Source organism: Ranitomeya variabilis, chromosome 3 (assembly GCF_051348905.1).
Source record: "Ranitomeya variabilis isolate aRanVar5 chromosome 3, aRanVar5.hap1, whole genome shotgun sequence".
Lineage (NCBI taxonomy): Eukaryota > Metazoa > Chordata > Amphibia > Anura > Dendrobatidae > Ranitomeya > Ranitomeya variabilis.
The window spans coordinates 733,387,365-733,409,449 of NC_135234.1; the positions used below are offsets into that span (position 1 = coordinate 733,387,365).

Below are 22,085 nucleotides of genomic sequence, written 5' to 3' on the forward strand. Positions count from 1 at the left end.
GTTCAGCACGTGACTGATAAGGCCAGAGGAGGCTGTAGCAGGAACATAAATGATTTATGGAGCATGATCAATGCAGAATAGGCAGTCGGGATTCTATAGAGTTCTGTAGGGTGTTTTATAATTTTATGACATTTCCTGCCTTTATACATTTCTTTTAAATCAGAAAAACCCCTCTAAAGACTACATTAGGTTATTACCTATATGACCAGTGGGAACCCCACTGATCACAAAACAGGGGTGACATGTGCCCTTTTTTCAATGGAGTGCTATCACTTTTTTTCCAAAATGTAAGGGACTGATGGAGATTACACAATTGTAAAAATAAATCCTGGACAACCCTTTTAATTCACCAATATTATGTCCTAACAACCCAAGCAAATAGGGCTGTGTTGCAATACCAGGCACAACCACATCTGTACGAATGGCGCTGTGCTTGCAATAAAAGCCCCATTATTGCGCTGACGCATGAGATTCTCAAGGATCGGATCCCAACCCATTACACACTGAAGTCATGAAAAACCCTTTTTTGAGCAATGGACTGATTTGGACACCACCTTTCCATGTTGCAGATCTCACGGCGGCATCGGGTTTAGTAACTCGTCCGTTTTCTTAGCAGCGATACAATATGTCATGTTGGAGGGTTAGTATCAGTAGCGCACACTCCATGTTCAAGAAATGTAGTGCAATTATTAAGATTTGTTAACGAGACGTGGGCCGTCATCTCCCCAGCGCTGTACATTACCGTCCTGCCTCGGGGTATAGTAAAGCTGCAAGGTAATTATCAGGAGGCATTACTGTAATTATCCATAATACGACAATGAGCCCTATATCCCTTCATGTCTTCATCCCGTAAGTGCTGCTGACACAATGGACATAATTAGTGCTTGTCTGTCTTCCACTATATGGACAGTAGTTTTAGGACTTTCCAACATTTCACCTCCAGGAGCTTTTCGCACCTCCTATTCTAGGTTCATAGATATTAATATGGCGTTGATTCCCCTCTGCAGATATGACAGATTCCGCTCTTCTCAGAAGGATTTTTACAAGATTTTGGAGGAGTCTGTGGGAATTTTTGCTCATTCATCCATTTGTGAGGTCAGACCCTGATGTTGAATAGAAGGGCCAAGGCCGAGGCCGAGGCCGAGGCCTGAAAAACTTTCCCATGGCAATATCCCCCTCCACAAAGAAGCTCCTTATGGACTTACTGGTCTTACCATGAGGAGATCATGGACATGCCCATTGGAGTCTTTATCTTCAAGGCTCCCGCTGTCCTGGTGGCTGATTTTCCTGACTTGTCACAGAGGACTGCTGGGTGTTGACGAACCGAATCTGAGCATTTGTGCTTACATTTACATAAGTCATAAAATCTGCAGTGGACCTTGTTCAAGATCCAACACACTCCAGGTCTCCACACTACCCCTTGTAAGTATATGGAAGGAGCACCATTCACCGACTGAAAGTGCCTCTGTGCCATCATTAGCCTGAGCTATACTTCTGTGGCCTTAACCCTCTACCCAGTATTAGGTGTAAATAAATAACTCAAGGCAAGGGATATGCAAAACTACACATGTGTGAAGATGGAAAAGATGTGCACATATACCCAGAACAATGGACGCAATACCAGACAAATCGGAAATTCATATATAAACATAAAGAACAAAAACCGAACTGATGTCCATAAAATGATTAATTTTATTGAATATTAGTAACAAAAAATAACACTACATAAATTGGTAGGGGACGAGAAAGAAACCAAAAAAGTATGGCACAAAAAGGATATAGCAGCATAAAATACACAGTCTGAAATATAACAGTACTATGTGAATAAATAAATAAATAAATAAATAGATATATATGTATCACATAGTCGAAGACTGAAAAATATAGATGTAAGTTTGTTTACTCCTTAGCATACAATACCCCGAAATTAATAATAAATAAATATATATATATGTGAGAAAAGTGCAAACACTAGTGCAAAGATAAATAAAGTGCACAAGTGCGAAAAATATGATGAGGTAAGCTGCTCGGGTCACAATTAGCTGCAGGAGACTGCCATCTAGTGTCTAGGCACTAATCCAATACAAGCTCAAAATGCTCCCCTTAAGTAGTTAATATGTTTACAAGTGAAACAATCCTAATAGGAGGAAGCAAAGAGTGGAGCAAGGGAAAACGCCCAGGGCAAGTTTGTACCTGCAATGCTGCTGTATCCAAGATGTGCCAGTCCCCGACGCGCGTTTCGGCGCTAGCCTTCGTCAGGGGGTGGCAACATCCAGCAGGGAAGGAGATTATAAAGGAGGGACAACCAATGAGCGGCGGACACGCATGTGAAGCGACGCACAGTGTTGCTGGATGTGATCCAGGCACGCACGCCGCCGCCGGACCATGTGATCCCCAGGGACGCGTGCAAATGACGCAGCGCTGGGGGACATGAGACCGGAGAGCGGGGATGCCAGGAATCCAGCAACAATGCGCGTACCATCCGGTCCGCCGTCATTGGCTAGCATGGAACATGTGATCTAAGGTCCTGGAAGGGTAAAGTGGGACAGGAAGAAACATATAACCACAGGTCCTGGAAGGGTAAAGGGGGAAGAGGGGATAATACAATGCATCAATAGGGTCCTGATGATGATATATACAGGAAAAACAAGGAGGAGTTATAATGGACTAATGGATATGCAGATCTCGCTGGAGTAATGCATATATGTGTATATAGATTTAATATATGTATGGAAAAATATATATATATGTATACAACTCTAATATAAGTATATATATATAACAGGGATCTGTACATGGAACGGAAAAAAGTAAAAAATAGAAAATAAATAAAAATTGAAAAATAAATAAAAATTGAAAAATAAATAAAAAATAATGAATAATAAATGATGATACATAATAAATAATAAATAATAAAAGAAAATTATAAATGAAAGAAAAATATATATGTATAAGTAATGAAAAATAAATAAAAAATAAATAATCATAAAATAAAAAAGAAATATATGTGCATAAATACAAATGCGAAAATATATATGTACAAGAATATATAAGAAACTGTGAAAAAAATACAATAAAGTGCTACATGCAGAAAGTAAGTGACACAAAATGTAAAAAAACGTGAAAAATTAATGCTGTATAATAAAAAACCTAATGGGGGGCTGATAAAAGTCGTACAAACGTATGTGCACACATATAAAGTGAAAATTACAAACATATATGTGAACTTTATGAGAACAAAATAAATAAAGTAAACAATAATAAATAAAAAATAATAAATATAAAATATAAAACATAATGAATAAATAAATAGTGAAAAAATAAATATATATGAAAATAAAAAATAAAAATAATAAAAATAAAAATGATAAGTAAGAAAATAATAATCCATGTAATATGGTAAACTAATTTCCAAATGTCCATTATTTTTTATATATGACTCTCTCTCCAAATCTCTACAACACGGGAATCTTCAGCCGGATATCCGTCAATCTGCCGCAACACCCGGAATCAAAAAGGTGAATGAATAGACAGACAACAACGTGCCTTCAGTGACAAAGACACCAGACAAGACGAAACCCTCATCCATGGAACACCAGGTAAGTAACAACTAGAAAGGAACTGAAAATACAAGTGAGTGAATAAAATGCAATAAAAACATAACAAAAACACAAAAACAATAACAATAGAGACCAAAATTACAACTTACATATAGCTATATATCTTTCTAGGAACAGTTCAGTATATATACTGAAATTGTACACAATCGTGCACACCACGAAAAAATCCCCACAACTCAATTAAGGACAATATTTTAATAAAAAATAATATTTTAATGAAAAATAATAGCTAAAACCATTAATAAAAACATATTAACATATTGCCCCCATGGGATTTTCACGCGTTATAAATTGAGTCCATATAGATGGACAAGTCTGAACAGTGTTCAGGGTGCTGTGGGCCCAGAACACAACTTAGCACCGTGAAGGCTTGGATCCAGTTAACCATGGTCCTGGCCACCTTTGGCCTTCTGTCAATCGTTTTATCCAGGATAGTCCTATGCTCTTTGTGTATTGTATGCTGTTCCACAGAAATTGTAGACCAGATGTCTATATAATGGTTAGCTCAGATTTTCTTGTTTCTTCATCTACAGTAAATGAGACCTCTGAAATCCACAAAGGAAAGCTTCTTTATGTATACCCCGCCTGAGGCGCTACCATTTCATTGTGAACTTTTTTGCTGGCTCTAACCGAGAGAGCAAAGTCTTGAAGGCCTTTACTAAATCCCAATTTTCTTCTCCAGAACTCCATGTCCCAGTTAAATTGAACTCACTGCCTGATGATGGAACTTGTGCTGTTCTTCATGGAGGATCTGGAACCACGTGGGGTTGGCTTGCCCAATGGCATAGCCACCAGGCCTATTGAAAGGACCATTGCCTCTTGCAACAATGACCCAATATGCCCAAACCAGAACTGCAGGAACTAGCATCCAAAGTTGATGGAGAACGCCACTGAGAAGATCTAGAACGTTGATACCGCCTGCTACTTCTGGATGTTGTGGAGCGATGACGCTTGTGATGAGAGGACCTAATGGAAGATGAACTGGATGATTCTGACACAAAAGTAATTACACCCATCACCAGAAAAGAAGAGAGAAAAAACAGGACTGAGGGAGGGAGAAACAGAACTTGAAAGAAGAGGCCATATAAAACCAACAAGTCTCCACAATCAATGACCACTTCCCTATTTGGCTTGTGAACGATATATGTGCACAGTATAGACAGTACAGTAACAATGTCTGACACTACAAATGAGCATGAAATCTCCCAGACTGCTGCGGCTGAGTTATATAAGATGCAATTAGTATAATGGACTTGTTTGTTTTGTATTTAATCCTTATCTCAATGTTCTCTGCAGCTGCAGTAATCAAAGAGAAGCACTCTCGCAAAATCTGAGGGAGTCACCTTCCTAGTTCTGGTTTATGCCATGGTGAGGGGGTAGAGGATGGCGTTCTACTCCACGTGTAACCAAGAGAAAGACACCTGCATCTCCGGCTGAGCTTTGTGTGTTAGTCAAATGGTCAGCAAAGAGGAATTCGGCTTTATGGACTTCCTGTTCGGAAGGTCATGGGGAATCGGAGTCGTGCAATGCGTGGCAGACCAGAAGAGCTGGGAGATGTCCATTATGGTAACCCGTTCACACACACACTGAAAACGGACAAAGTTTTTCTGTAAGGGGCCGGGGCATGGAAAACGAGTCCCTTGCCCTTGGCTACCACCCCGAGCCCCGTTACACCATCATGTCCCACATTTTTCCTTCCCATTCCATTTAATTAAAAAAAAGTGCTATGACCCAGTGGTGTAGCTACGTTTAGGAACTAAGGGCACGTGCCCACCAATATGTTCAATACTGTATTTACTTACACAGTATATGGGTAAATTGTCCGCTCTAGAGACTTTGTCACTTGGAGAGAAATGACGAACGTGTGATGAAAAATAGTGCTGTGAAATGGGAAAAATTTAACAATTCCGCCATTGACGTTTGGGTTTCGACTTTATGGCGCTCTTCGTGGGGTGAAGATGACCCAGAAATATGATTTTCCAGCTCACTACAATTACAGCGATACTAAACTTATGGTATATAGGATTTTATATTTAAGTGGATAAAAAAAATCAGAACTTTCGGTTTACTTTAATCGTCATTTTCAGGGTTCCATAACTTTTTTCTATGAATGGAGCCATGTGAGGGCTTGTTTTTTACGTGCCGAGACGATGTTATCATTGTTACCATTTTATTGTATATATGATGTATTGATTGCATTCTATTGCATTTTTTGGGAGAGGGGCAGTGACCGAAATAAAACAATTCTAGTGTTTGTATTTTTTTTGTTCAAGGCATTTACTATATGGGTTAATAAATTTTAGATTTCCATAGATTGGACTTTTATGGATGCGTCAACACCAAATATGTTAATTTTTTTTTTAATTTCCTAATTTTTCATTTGGGGAAAGGGAGTGATTTGAAGAGGTTTTCCGGTGAAGATAAGTTCTCACTTATCCACAACATAAGAGATGATTGATGGTGGTATAACCAGTGGACACGCACCGATCGGCAGAACTGGGCACTTGTATCCCCGTTAAATTGGTGCGGCAGTGCGATGCCCCATTCATTCACTATGTCGCTGCCATGGGCTGGACCTGACCTTTTTCTGGAAGCCCCTTAGAGAATGATTGGAGCGTTGGTCGGGTATGTGCACTGTATGAAAGTGCCTCCTTCTGCTGATGGTTCCCAAAGCTCTACCAATCCTAAATATAGATGATAACTTATTTTCATCAAACAATTGTAAACTTTTATATTTTTTAATATTTGACAACTATTTTTTATTTTTTCAGCCCTCCTTGGGACTGATCTTCTGACCATTTGTACTATATACTGGGATAGTGCACCACAGAAGAAGGTGATGCAGCACTGGAATAGTCAGGTCTCACAATTACATTAATGAAATGCTGATTATGGGTGCACTTATGTTCTTAAACAGCAGCGATCGGTGCTAACTCCAATTGCTGCTATTAGATAAAAGTACAACACATCCTGACGTGTGATCATGAGTCACATATTGGAATTGAGGTAAAAGGATTTTCCAAGATGTTTTTTTTCTTCTTAAATATAAACTCAGGTATACTCAGGCTTAGTTGCTTCCTTCTGCTGCCCCTGGTCTGTATTGACAGGCTGCCGTCATGGGGTCAGCAGTGATGCCAAGGTAGCTGGCATAACGTAAGTGCCGACAGGGTGCAAAAATACTGAAGAACAGAGACTTGTTCATCCTGGGAACATTGTCAGTAGAGTGGCCCCTACCCAGGTTGATGCTGTCACACTCGGTAGAGTCAAAATGTGGAGACAGAATCCTAAAACGCCTCCATTGATCACCAGAAGGTGGACCTGTATACTCGGTTTTCAAGTCCTTGGCCAGGAGAAGTTCCAGGAGAAGTTGAATGAAACGGCCAACCACACATTTGCCCTGCATCTCTACTCAAAGTCAAGTCTATGAAGCTGATGAAGATGACCTTTAGGTGATTCCACACGAATCTAACAATTAATTAATGGATAGATGATAATTCACATGGACAGGATTGCAGCTTCAGGCCATGTTGAGTATTTGGTCAGTATTTTACATCAGTTTTTGAAAGCCAAAACCAGGAGTGATAAATCCAGAAGTGGTGACGTGTCTCCATTATACTTTTCCTCTGATTGTTCCTTTCCTGGCTTTAGCTTACAAATACTGAGGTAAAATACTGACCAAATACTGAATGTGTGAACATGGTCTCGGGTTTATGCTTTCACCACGTTTTATTCTAGATTTGCTTGGTTGTATAATATTTTGGGGATGTTCAGGGTTGCTCTTCAATATTTCAAAAAGTGAAACTGAGCCATCAGAGAAGCTTAGGCATGTCAGCAGTGGCGTAACTAGAGTCTGATAGGCCGTGGTGCAAAATTTGGACCTGGGTCTCCCCTATATATTCGTCAGATGTATGGGCCCTCATAGCGTTCCAGATCCTGTGAAGACATATATGTTCGCCCTCTCATATGACAATGTCCCCCCTGTAATGTTCCCCATGCCGTGCTCCCTTCCTGTAATAATATCCTCTATCCTGAACCCTTCCTGTAATAATATCCCCCATTCTGGGCCCCTTCTTGGTACAATGTCTTCCATCCTGGACCTTATCCTGGTATAATGTTCCCCATCCTGTCCCCTTCCGGTAATAATATCCCCCATTATGGGCCCCTTCCTGGTATAATATCTTACATCTTGGGCCTTTTTCTGGTATTATGTTCCCCATCCTGTCTCCTTCCGGTAATAATATCCCCCATTTTGGGCCCCTTCCTGGTACAATGTCTTCTATCCTGGGCCTTATCCTGATATACCGTCCCCCATCTTGGACCACTTCCAGTAATAAACCAGGTGACAGATTCCTTACAAAAAGTCGCAAAAAAAGGTCACAAATTAATTCTAGTGGGTGGGGGAAAGGTAAAGTATCATAACTAAAGATGAAGATGACTCTTACCGGTGTTTGATGTTTTTATCCTTTAGGCACATTCTGGAACTTTAGAAGTTGGATTTATTGTTCTATCTGTAGTACATCTGGTCCATAAAAAAAGTATTAAATACTAGTCCGCGTCTCGTGATTTCTCATGTGCATAGAGATGAGGCCCCGCCGATGTGGCAGCCGCCTGGTCCCACCGCCATTATCCTGTTTATGAGACTGGGGTCATATTCATAACTGCGGACTCTTCTAGAAATTTCCAATGCCCGCCACTACTCATTTGCATGTGTTTCTGCTCAGGCAGAATTTTCCCCCTTTTCTGCTGGTATAATATATACGTTGGCCGCCTGTTTATTGTGTGTGTCTGATGGATGGTCCGGCTGTGGCCGTGTTTGTTATGGAGGGGAATAGATGGAGAGATGAAGCGCGCCGTGTTCCTTTATATGCGGAGATGAACCTCTCTGATTTACTGCCAGGAGCATGAGTTGATTATAAAAGCCGGCTGATAAAGAGTCACGGAGACAGCTTTTATGACGGCGATGTATACGGCTCCACAAAGGGGCATGCATCACAAATGAAGGCATAAAGCAAACACGGCATTAGGAGACATTACATCAATGCGTCCCCGGGGCCCGGCCTTCTCTCACCTGCTGCTCGTAGAAGCTCAGAGACGCTTCACAACACTTTCATCCCTTTTCACTTTTCCTCGGCACCGTGGAAGGGGATACCACAGTGCGCCCCTACGCGTCTCTCATGTACAGTCCCCCCGAAATTCTGGGTGCACGTGCACCTCACAGTACGACCACAAGTCATTAATATTACAGGGGTATCAATCTGTCCAGCGAGGAGGCAGAAGTGACTGTAAACCATTGTCACCTTCATTCACTGAGGTAACTAGGGTTCTATGGGAACCCTGTGCAAAATTTGGACCTAGGCCCCACCGGCGTGTTAATCAGATGTACAGGCCCTTGTAAAAATGCCCTCCATCCTGGCCCCTTTATTTAATAATGTCCATTGTCGTGGCCTTCATCCTGTAATAACGTCATCCATCATGGCCCATATCCTGTATAACAATCCCTGTCCTGGCCCCAGTCTGAAATAATGTCCTCTGTCCTGGTCTCTTTCATGCAATAATGCCCCCCACCCATCCATTATCTTGAGAAAGGCTCACAATCCTAAGCCGAAACGTCGCCATTTTGGGCAATTAAATAGCCACATTTTTTCACCCTGAACTGGTGTGCTGCCTTCATTTTGTCTGTATATGGAGGTTTGGTCATTGCCTTTTTTTCTATTATCTATCTCATATCTATCCATCATCTATTATCTATCTCTGTATCTATTATTTATCTATTATCTAGCCATCTATTATCTATTATTTATCTATTATCTATCCATCTATCTATTATCTATTGATCGATTGATCTATCTTATTCTTTCTTTCTAGCCTTCCCATTCGGCATTTTGTGTACAGTGCTCTGTCCACCATAGTCTCGCCATGCTGCAGTACAGAGAGGCGCTGCTGCCAGTCCCACGTGTTGCGCGTTATTACAGGACTGCTCCTCAGCTTCAGCCGCTGCTGGGAATCCCCCCAGAGTTCGGCAATAAGCCCGCGCGATTCCATGCAGTCACCAGCAGGGGAGCTCTCCTCCCATCCTAGCTTGTGAGTGGTAGTGTGTCTATGTCATTACATACAGTCACCAGCAGGGGAGCTATCCTCCCATCTCCGGCTGCAGTGAAGCTCGGGGGCAGTATGTAGGAGATGACGCATGCGCAGTACAGGTGCATTATATAACTTTTTTCTCTCCTGTGTCGTTGGTTGCATCATTCTCAAGGCGGGAAAACCGGGACGTGAGCGGACGGTGAGCGCTGCCGGTTATATCACTGCTCTGTGTGTACCGTGTATGTCCTGTTGTGGAGCTGCAGGGCATGCTGACACTTGTAGTGCCCCTTCCGATCACACGGCGCTATATAATGGCCGTGCATTGCTCTGCAGGGAGGTGACACTTGTGTAAGAAATGGATTGATGTTTTAGTTTCTGCAATTTGTGTCGCTATATTGGTGCAGTGCATTGTGGGCCGCCATTAGATTTAACCCCTTCATGCCTTATCTATTTTTCTCTTTTTTTCCCCCTTTCCTTTAACCCAATGATGGATCCTGGTATTTCTGTGCCGATCTCTCGTCCTTGTGGTATTTCTGGGGCGCGCACCATGTTTTTTTTTGCATTTATTTCTAATTGCAGGAACCGAAAAATGTCAGTTTTGTCCTTTTTTCGGCCTTTTTCTTTGCATCCCCCACAATACGGGATAAGTGATTGTACCTGTGATTGTAATTTCTTTTTTAGTTAGCTTACACCATATTTTGTGTCTTCTTGATCACCTGTACTGTACGGTGCAGTGGCACAGTGTCGTCTCCTATGAAGCCCCCGGTCTGTTGCTGTAGGTCCTGGGAGTACCAAGATGGCGGCAATGAGGGCCCGCGCTCCCACGGTAACCCAGCAGCACCCTGCGATCACATCGTGTGGTGGTGTGCATGATGGATGCTCCAACTGATTCCTAAGCAGAATTGTGGCACGTAATTGCCCCTGACAGAAATGGACGGCGGCATGTAAACGGTTAAACAGCAGTGATCGGAGCTGGTTGTGGTCGCTGCTGTCAGCTGCAGGTCCTAGCTGTATAAGACCGGTTTCACACGTCCTGATATTTCCGGTACTGGAGATACCTCTCTGTATGTCCGTGTGTGTAATACTTGTGGCAACCATGTGCCGCATCAGTATCACACGTACCGGTGACTGGGAAGCAGCAGTACAGTTAGCGCTGTTCCCCGGCGCTGGGTGCTAAAGACAACTCATCAGTTTCCCCTGATCAGCGCAAGTGGCGGACAATGAAGAGAGTTATATTCAATTGATAACAACAGTGAGAGCAGGTGGCAGCTGATGGGACTACTACTCCTATCAGCCTAGACTTGCTGCCACTAATAACAGTGAGAGCAGGAGCCGCTGATGGGAGTATTCATGAGCCGCCGCCTGTGCTATAAATAAATGAAAAAACGACGTGGGTTCTCCTGTATTTTCTGAAAACCAGCCTTGCTAAAGCAGACAGCTGTGGGATGGTATTCTCAGGCTGGTAAGGGACCATGGATATTGGCCCCCACCCAGCCTAAATATAGCAGCCCGCAGCTTCTCAGAAAAGGCACATCTATTAGATGCACCAATTCTGGCGCTTTGTCCGGCTCTTCCCAATTGCCCTATAGCGGTGGCAAGTGGGGTTCATATTTGTGGGGTTGATGTAACCTGGCAATACAAAGGTGACAAGTAAGGCTTCTTTCACATTTCCCTCGGTACTCTGCCGTCGCCAAGCGTCGGCGCGACGTACCGACGGAAGTTTGTGAATTTGTGAGTGACGTGAGCAGCGGACGCAGTGTTTCAACGCGTCCGCTGCCCATTGTAAAGTCCCAGGGAGGAGGGGGTGGAGTTCCGGCCGCGCCTGCGCAGTAAAAAATGCAGGACACAACGTACAAAAAAACGTTCCCTTGAACGTTTTTTCGATACGACGGCCCGCCAAATACCGACGCATCCAGTGCACGACGTATGGAACGTGTGTCCATACGTCGCGATGCGTCGGTAATACAAGTCTATGTGAAAAAAACGTATCCTGCGGGCAACTTTGCAGGATGCGTTTTTTCCACAGAACGACGCAATGTGACGGTCTGCAAAAGACGGAAATGTGAAAGTAGCCTAAGGTACAAGATAAGATATAAGACACCTATTCATTACTAATACCATAGTTATTTGGTAAATAAATACAGTCCTTTATTACAAATAAAACAAAACACTTATTTTTAAATAAAAATGGAAAACAAACACAGTTAAACTCACCTAATGCCTAATTCCACTGTATCCCTCCTCTCCTTTAATAAAACTAAAATAAAAAGCAACAATATCCTTCACCTGTCGGTCGTTCTGTCCCACGCCGTAATCCATGTCTGGGGATAAACAGTTTTCAACCTGGACGGTGCCAAGATGCGACTGTCCAGGCTGAGAACCACTGGGGAATGAGCCGCTGTGAGCGCAGCATCAGTGACCAGCGGTGACATCATTGTGGTTACCATCAAAGATCTGCGTAAAATAGGTGCATTTTAATGTGTATTTTTACATGCTTTTTGTTGCAGATTTTTCCCCATCTAGTTAAATCTGCAGCAAAAATGCTGAAAGAATTGACACAATGCCGGTATAAATCTGCTCCAAATCTGCAAGGAAATAATAAGCAGGGTGTTTATGAGACTTCAGGATTCTGTCACTTTGCTGCATCAGGAAACCCTTCAGGTTTTGTGGCTAATCTGTGCAGAAAAAAACTACAGCAAAAACACTATACGGCTATGTGCACACGTTGCGGATTACGCTTTGGAATTTCTGGTGCGGATTCTGCCTCTCCTGGCAGAAAACGCACCTGCGGTTTTTTGTGCATTTTTGCTGCGGTTTTCTTGCGAATTTGCTGCAATTTTTTACCCCTGCGGTTTTCTATAATGGAATGGGTACAAAAACGCTGCAGATTCACAAAAAAGAAGTGACATGCTACTTCTTTTAAACCGCAGCGTTTCCGCAGCGGATTTTCCGCAACGTGTGCACAGCATTTTTTTTTTTCTCATTGATTTACATTGTACTGTAAATTGCGGATCTGCAGCGTTTCTGCACTGCAAAAAACGCTGCGGATCCGCAGAAAATCCGCAACATGTGCACATACCCTACGGCTTTTTTTGCTGCAGATTTCATCCATACTAAGGGTATGTGCACACGCTACGGATTTTGCTGCGGATTTGACGCTGCGGATTCGCAGCAGTTTTCCATGTGTTGTACAATACCATGTAAACCTATGGAAAACAACCGCGCGGAAACGTAGCGTTGAATTTTCGCAGCATGTCAATTCTTTGAGCGGATTCCGCAGCGTTTTACACCTGCTCCATAATAGGAATCCGCACGTGTAAAACCTTTTGAAATCCGCACAAAAAGTGCAGGAATTCCGCTGAAAATCCTCAGCTAAAACGCAGTGTGTTTTACCTGCAGTTTTTTTAAAAACGGTGCGGAAAAATCCGCACACTAATCCGCAATGTGGGCACATAGCCTAATGAGTGGGGAAAAATCTGCACCAAAAATGCTATGTTCACACGTTGCTTTTTTGTGGTTTCTCTTGATGCGTTTTTTTTTTTCTTGCGTTTTTTAAAGATCCCAAAGCTCAGCTTTCCTTCCACCATACAAGCATGAACAATGCAAGGTGTTAGGTCACCAATGCAAGACTTGCTTGAAACCATAAATTATTTTTGGAAAAAAGAACAATTGTATAAAATTAATCAGTCAAAAAGATTTTTATGCCTGAAAAAAATAGCGACAAAAAAGTTCATATGAGTTCAAGAAAAATTACGCAATTGCAAATGTCAAAACAGCAGGGGAGGTGAATTGGTCAGGAAATGTTACCTAAGAAATTGGCAGAGCATTGGGCTGGTCAGCTATTGTTCAATGTCACAGGTATCACTAATTGAATTAACCTGTACTAATCCTCTCTGCCGGTGACGACACTGAGACATTATGGTGTAAACTTGGGAAAAATTAGAAAAATGGTTTTCACATCCTGCAGTACCTGCGTTTTTCACTAAAAACGCTGTGCAAGAACTGATTTCAACGTTTTTGTTGCATTTTTGCATTCACTGCTTTTTATGGGTGAATAAAACCTGAAAAAAGTGACATGTTACAGTCTACAAAAAAGCAGCAGTTTTCCAATTCAGTCAGGAAATAAAAAAAACAAATGTGTTAATCAGATTTCTGAAACCTCATAGTTTTGGCTTGTTCTGTAAAAAGCAGCTTTTAATTTGCATTAAAAAAGGCAGCAAAAAAAACAAAAACGCAATGTGTGAACATAGCCTTTCAGCATTTTGGCTGCAGATTACACCTATACTAATGAGCGGGGAAAATGAATATTCACCTCTTTCCACTCCCATAGGCATGGAGTGAATATGCATTACCTTAATGAGCGGGGCCACGAGATCGCTCGGCTGGAAGAGCTGCTGACAACCGGAATGAGATGCAGCGAGGGCACGCAGGAAAGGTAAGTAGGATGTTTTTTTTTTTTTATTTGTTATAGGAACCATGCATACAAGGACAGGGAAGGGGAGCCATGCACACAAGGACAGGGATTGGGAGCCATGCATACAAGGATGGGACGGGGAAGCCATGGATACAAGGATAGGGATGAGGGAACAATGCATACCCGGCTTATACTCGAGTCAAAGAGTTTTCCCAGTTTTTCGGGCAAAATTAGGCGCCTCGGCTTATACTTGGGTCGACTTATACATGAGTATATACGGTGTGTGTGTATGTGTATATATAATATATATATATATATATATATATATATATATATATATATATATATATATATATATATATATATATATATATATACATACCTTGTATACTCATGTATAAGCCGAGATTTTCAGCACATTTTTTGTGTGCTGTAAACGCCCCTCTCGGCTTATACACGAGTTATTGCCAGCGGGGGAGCAGATGACCTACTCACCCCCCTGGTGTCATCCCTGCATATCAGTCCCTGTCGGGCGTCGGCATCTCTCTTCCTGTCTTCCTTCCTGTGCTGAGCGGTCAGTGATACCGCTCATTAAAGTATTGAATATGCACGTGTCTCCACTCCCACAGGCGTGGAGCGCATATTCATTACTTTAATGAGCGGTATCACTGACCGCTCAGCACAGGAAGGAAGAGAGATGCCGACGCCTGAAACGCAGGGACTGATATGCAGTGCCAGGAGGGTGAGCCATGCGATATTCACCTGTCCCCGTTCCACCGCTGTGCTGTGTCTTCCGCATCCTCTGGCTGTGCCGTTCAGGTCAGAGAGCACGATGACGTGGTTAGTGCGCGCCCTCTGCCTGAACAGTCACTGCACAGAGCCGGCGACGCTGAGAAGCAGCGGGCAGCGACGAGAGGTGAGTATGTCTTTTTTTATCGCAGCAGCATTATATGGGGCATATTTTTGTATGAAGCATCTTATGGGGCCATCATTATCCTTTGTGCAGCATTATATGGGGCATATTTTAATATGGAGCATCTTATGGGGCCCTTCATGAACTTTATGGAGCATCTTATGGGGCCCATCAAGAACTGTATGGAGCATTATATGGGGCTCCTGATTCAATATGGATATTCAAAAACATTTAACCTACTGATGTCTTGATTAATTTTACTTTTATTGGTATCTATTTTTATTTTTGAAATCTACCAGTAGCTGTTGCATTTCCCACCCTAGGCTTAAACTCGAGTCATTACGTTTTCCCAGTTTTTTGTGGCAAAATTAGGGGCCTCGGCTTATACTCTGGTCGGCTTATACTCGAGTATATACGGTGTGTATATATATATATATATATATATGTATATGTATATATATTTTTTTATTATTATTTGTGTTTTCTTATAATTTACTTGCGAAACTTTGGAAATATATATATATATTTGCAATAAATAAAGATATGCAAATAAATTCTTCACTTTATATAAATATAAGTTTAGTTACTTTCTGACTAAATGAAGAATATATTTATTTTTTTACATTTCTTTAACCCCTTAAGCCCCGAGGGTGGTTTGCACGTTAATCACCGGGCCAATTTTTACAATTCTGACCACTGTCCCTTTATGAGGTAATAACTCTGGAACGCTTCAACGAATCCCGGTGATTGACATTGTTTTCTCGAGACATATTGTGCTTCATGATAGTGGTAAAATTTCTTTGATATTACCTGCGTTTATTTGTGAAAAAAATGGAAATTTGGCGAAAATTTTGAAAATTTCGCAATTTTCCAACTTTTAATTTTTATGCCCTTAAAGGGCCACTGTCACCCCCTCCAGCCGTTATAAACTAAAAGAGCCACCTTGTGCAGCAGTAATGCTGCAGTCTAACAAGGTGGCTCTTTTAGTTTTTGATTAAGTTATTACCTCAATAAAGCGATTTGAAAATTGTCCACAAAGACCAGCTATTGTACCGGGAGGCGGTCCGAAGCGTCCTGTATGAATCCCCCAACGGCCGTCACTCTTCTCTTCAGGGGCTCTGGTTTCCGCCCCCTGAGCGCTGTTATCTTCTGAAATCCGGCGCTTGCGCTGTTCTTTCCTGCCTGGGGCCTGCGCAGTGTTTACTGTGAGTCACAGCACAGACGCAGGGTGCCTGACTGCGCCTGTGCCGGCAGTGCGGCCGCCCTGTTACTGAATCCCCGCCCCGCACTGTGCATAATGAATAACACAGTGCGGGGCGGGGATTCAGTAACAGGGCGGCCGCACTGCCGGCACAGGCGCAGTCAGGCACCCTGCGTCTGTGCTGTGACTCACAGTAAACACTGCGCAGGCCCCAGGCAGGAAAGAACAGCGCAAGCGCCGGATTTCAGAAGATAACAGCGCTCAGGGGGCGGAAACCAGCGCCCCTGAAGAGAAGAGTGACGGCCGTTGGGGGATTCATACAGGACGCTTCGGACCGCCTCCCGGTACAATAGCTGGTCTTTGTGGACAATTTTCAAATCGCTTTATTGAGGTAATAACTTAATCAAAAACTAAAAGAGCCACCTTGTTAGACTGCAGCATTACTGCTGCACAAGGTGGCTCTTTTAGTTTATAACGGCTGGAGGGGGTGACAGTGGCCCTTTAAATCACAGAGATATGTCACACAAAATACTTAATAAGTAACATTTCCCACATGTCTATTTTACATCAGCACAATTTTGGAAACAACATTTTTTTTTTTGTTAGGGTGTTATAAGGGTTAAAAGTTGACCAGCAATTTCTCATTTTTACAACACCATTTTTTTTTTTTAGGGACCACATCTCATTTGAAGTCATTTTGAGGGGTCTATGTGATAGAAAATGCCCAAGTGTAACCATTCTTTTTCACAAAAAATTTACTTCAGCTCCAATTTGTTTTACTTTACCAAGGGTAACAGGAGAAAATAGACCCCAAAAGTTGTTATACAATTTGTCCTGAGTACCCCGATACCCCATATGTGGGGGTAAACCACTGTTTGGGCGCATGGCAGAGCTCGGAAGGGAAGGAGCGCCATTTGACTTCTCAATGCAAAATTGGCTGGAATTGAGATGGGACGCCATGTTGCGTTTGGAGAGCCACTAATGTGCCTAAACATTGAAACCCCACACAATTGACACCATTTTGGAAAGTAGACCCCCTAAGGAACTTATCTAGATGTGTGGTGAGCACTTTGACCCACCAAGTGCTTCACAGAAGTTTATAATGTAGAGCCGTAAAAATAAAAAACAATATTTTTTCACAAAAATGAACTTTTTGCCCCCAATTTTTTATTTTCCCAAGGTTACCAGAAGAAATTGTACCCCAAACGTTGTTGTGCAATTTGTTCTGAGTACGCTGATACCCCATATGTGGGGGTAAACCACTGTTTGGGTGCATGGCAGAGCTCGGAAGTGAAGGAGCGCCGTTTTACTTTTCAATGCAAAATTGGCTGGAATTGAGATGGGACGCCATGTTGTGTTTGGAGAGCCCCTGATGTGCGTAAACATTGAAACCCCCCACAAGTGACACCATTTTGGAAAGTAGACCCCCTAAGGATCTTATCTAGATGTGTTGTGAGAGCTTTGAACCCCCAAGTGTTTCACTACAGTTTATAACGCAGAGCTGTGAAAATAAAAATTCTTTTATTTTCCACAAAAATTATTTTTTAGCTCCCAGTTTTGTATTTTCCCAAGGGTAACAGGAGAAATTGGTCCCCAAAAGTTGTTGTGCAATTTGTCCTGAGTACGCTGATACCCCATATGTGGGGGGTAACCACCGTTTGGGCGCACGGCAGAGCTCGGAAGGGAAGGCGCGCCATTTGGAATGCAGACTTAGATGGAATGGTCTGCAGGCGTCACATTGTGTTTGCAGAGCCCCTAATGTACCTAAACAGTAGAAACCCCCCACAAGTGAACCCATATTGGAACCTAGACCCCCCAAGGAACTTATCTAGATGTGTTGTGAGAACTTTGAACCCCCAAGTATTTCACTACAGTTTATAACGCAGAGCCGTGAAAATAAAAAATCATTTTTTTCCCACAAAAATGGTTTTTTAGCCCCCAAAATTTGAATTTTCCCAAGGGTAACAAGAGAAATTGGACCCCAGAAGTTGTTGTCCAATTTGTCCTGAGTACGCTAATACCCCATGTGTTGGGGTAAACCCCTGTTTGGGCACACGGGAGAGCTCGGAAGGGAAGGAGCACTGTTTTACTTTTTCAACGCAGAATTGGCTGGAATTGAGATCGGACGCCATGTCGCGTTTGGAGAGCCCTGATGTTCCTAAACAGTGGAAACCCCCAATTCTATCTGAAACCCTAACCCAAACACACCCCTAATCCCAACCACACCCCTAACCCTGACACACCCCTAACCCTAATCCCAACGGTAAATGTAATCCAAACCCTAGCCCCGACCCTAACCCTAGCCCTAATGGGAAAATGTAAATAAATAATTTTTTTAAATTTTTTAATTTTCCCTAACTAAGGGGGTGATGAAGGGGGGTTTGATTTACTTTTATAGCGAGTTTTTTAGCGGATTTTTATGATTGCTGGCTGTCACACACTGAAAGACGCTTTTTATTGCAAAAAATATTTTTTTGCGTTACCACATTTTGAGAGCTATAATTTTTCCATATTTTGGTCCACAGAGTCATGTGAGATCTTGTTTTTTTGCGGGACTAGTTGACGTTTTTATTGGTAACATTTTCGGGCACGTGACATTTTTTGATCGCTTTTTATTCCGATTTTTATGAAGCAGTATGACCAAAAACCAGCTATTCATGAATTTCTTTTGGGGGAGGGGCGTGTATACCGTTCTGCGTTTGGTAAAATGGATAAAGCAGTTTTATTCTTCGGGTCAGTACGATTACAGCGATATCTCATTTATATCATTTTTTTATGTTTTGGCGCTTTTATACGATAACTATTTTATAGAAAAAATAATTATTTTTGCATCGCTTTATTCTGAGGACTGTAACTTTTTTTTTATTTTTTTTAATTTTTTCTTTGACGCTGTATGGCAGCTCGTTTTTTGCAGGACAAGATGACGTTTTTTTCAGTGTTCACTGAAGGGGTTAACTAGTGGGACAGTTTTATAGGTCGGGTTGTTACGGACGCGTCGATACTAAATATGTGTACTTTTATAGTTTTTTTTTATTATTTAGATAAAGGAATGTATTTATGGGAACAATATCTACTATATAATTGTCTAAGGGTCACTTCCGTCTTTCTGTCTGTCTTTCTGTCTGTCACGGATATTCATTGGTCGCGGCCTCTGTCTGTCATGGAAATCCAAGTCGCTGATTGGTCGCGGCAAAACAGCCACGACCAATCAGCGACGGGCACAGTCCGGAAGAAAATGGCCGCTCCTTACTCCCCGCAGTCAGTGCCCGGCGCACGCATACTCCCCTCCAGTCACCGCTCACACAGGGTTAATGCCGCGTTATGCTGCAGGTAACGCACTCCGTAACCGCTGCTATTAACCCTGTGTGTCCCCAACTTTTTACTATTGATGCTGCCTATGCGGCATCAATAGTAAAAAAATGTACTATTAAAAAATAATAAAAAAAAACAAAAAACCTGCTATACTCACCCTCCGTAGTCCGCCGAGCGAGCCGCTCGTGCCGGCCGCCATCTTCTGTTCCCGGCGATGCATTGCGAGACCGCTAAGTCATCTGGGTAATTTCGCAATGCATCCTGGGAACGGAAGATGGCAGCAGCTGTGCGCTTATCGCCGGAGCTTCGCTGCATCCCAGGGTTGAGTATAGAACTATTTTTTATTTTAATTATTTTTTTAACAGGGATATGGTGTCCACACTGCTGTATACTACGTGGGCTGTGTTAGATACCGCGTGGCTGCTATATACTACATGGCCAGTGTTATATACTATGTGGGCTGTGCTATATATTACGTGCCCACTGTTATATACTGCGTGGGCAGTGTTATATACTAATTGGCTGCTATATACTGCGTGGGCAGTGTTATATACTACGTGGCTGCTATATACTGCGTGGGCTATGCTATATATTACGTGGCCAGTGTTATATACTGCGTGGCCTGTGTTATATACTACTAGCTATTGAACCCGTTCTACGCCCGGGTGGCGAGCATTTATATTGGTATATGGTCTCCATCCTGGTATGTGCTGCTCCCATCTTGCTCTCCCATCCTGTCATGTGCTGCTCCATCCTGCGCCCCCATCCTGTCATGTGCTGCTCCACCCTGTCATGTGCTGCTCCATCCTGCATCCCCATCCTGTCATGTGCTCCCATCCTGCGCCCCCATCCTATCATGTGCTGCTCCATCCTGCGCCCCATCAGTGCGGGCGGCTGTGCTGAGTGCGGGCGGCTGTATGTGGCTGTGCTGTGCGTGGGCGGCTGCGCGTGGCTGTGCTGGGTGCGGGCGGCTGCGCTGGGTTCGGGCGGCTGTGCGTGGCTGTGCTGGGTGCGGGTGGCTGTGCTGGGTGCGGGCGGCTGTGCGTGGCGGTACTGAGTGCAGGCGGCTGTGCTAGGTGCGGTGGCTGTGCTGGGTGCGGCGGCTGTGCGTGGCTGTGCTGGGTGCGGTGGCTGTGCTGGGTGCGGCGGCTGTGCTGCTCCATCCTGCGCCCCCATCCTGTCATGTGCTGCTCCACCCTGTCATGTGCTGCTCCATCCTGCGCCCCCATCCTGTCATGTGCTGCTCCATCCTGCGCCCCCATCAGTGCGGGCGGCTGTGCTAAGTGCGAGCGGCTGTGCTGAGTGCGGGCGGATGTATGTGGCTGTGCTGTGCGTGGGTGGCTGTGGGTGGCTGTGCATGGCGGTGCTGAGTGCGGGCAGCTGTGCATGGCGGTGCTGAGTGCAGGCGGCTGTGCGTGGCTGTGGGCGGCTGTGCTGGGTGTGGGCGGCTGTGCGTGGCTGTGCTGAGTGCAGGCGGCTGTGCTGGGTGCGGGCGGCTGTGCGTGGCTGTGCTGAGTGCAGGCGGCTGTGCTGGGTGCGGGCGGCTGTGCGTGGCTGTGCTGAGTGCGGGCGGCTGTGCATGGCGGTGCTGAGTGCAGGCGGCTGTGCGTGGCGGTGCTGGGTGCGGCGGCTGTGGGTGGCGGTGCTGGGTACGGTGGCTGTGCGTGGCTATGCTGGGTGCAACGGCTGTATATGGCTGTGCTGTGCGTGGGCGGCTGTGCGTGGCGGTGCTGAGTGCGGGCGGCTGTGCATGGCGGTGCTGAGTGCGGGCGGCTGTGCGTGGCGGTGCTGAGTGCGGGCGGCTGTGCGTGGCGGTGCTGAGTGCAGGCGGCTGTGCTGGGTGTGGGCGGCTGTACGTGGCGGTGCTGAGTGCAGGCGGCTGTGCGTGGGTGTGCGTGGCTGTGCTGGGTGCGGTGGCTGTGCGTGGCTGTGCTGGGTGCGGCGGCTGTGCGTGGCTGTGCTGGGTGCGGTGGCTGTGCTGGGTGCGGTGGCTGTGCTGGGTGCGGCGGCTGTGCTGGGTGCGGTGGCTGTGCTGGGTGCGGTGGCTCAGGCTGTGCTGGGTGCGGGCGGCTGTGCTGGGTGCGGTGGCTGTGCTGCTCCATCCTGCGCCCCCATCCTGTCATGTGCTGCTCCACCCTGTCATGTGCTGCTCCATCCTGCGCCCCCATCAGTGCAGGCAGCTGTGCTGAGTGCGGGCGGCTGTATGTGGCTGTGCTGTGCGTGGGCGGCTGTGCGTGGCAGTGCTGAGTGCGGGCAGCTGTGCGTGGCGGTGCTGAGTGCAGGCGGCTGTGCGTGGCTGTGGGCGGCTGTGCTGGGTGCGGGCGGCTGTGCGTGGCTGTGCTGGGTGTGGGCGGCTGTGCGGCGGCTGTGCTGGGTGCGGTGGCTGTGCGTGGCTATGCTGGGTGCGGCGGCTGTATGTGGCTGTGCTGTGTGTGGGCGGCTGTGCGTGGCGGTGCTGAGTGGGGGCGGCTGTGCGTGGCTGTGGGCGGCTGTGCTGGGTGCGGTGGCTCAGGCTGTGCTGGGTGCGGTGGCTCAGGCTGTGCT

At 44.7% G+C, this 22,085-nt stretch overlaps 1 protein-coding gene across 2 annotated transcripts in view; it reads left to right on the plus strand.

Moving 5' to 3' along the window:
- PIWIL4 (piwi like RNA-mediated gene silencing 4) overlaps positions 1 to 22,085 on the plus strand; it is a 260,422-nt gene that overhangs the window by 47,968 nt on the left and 190,369 nt on the right. The window contains exon 1 of one of the 2 annotated variants that reach the window (XM_077298445.1): positions 9,772 to 9,900. The exons of the other annotated variant lie outside the window; for it this stretch is intronic. The gene's annotated coding sequence lies outside the window, so the exon portion shown is untranslated. Of the gene's footprint in view, positions 1 to 9,771; positions 9,901 to 22,085 lie in introns of those variants that run through there. 2 annotated transcript variants of the gene reach the window in all.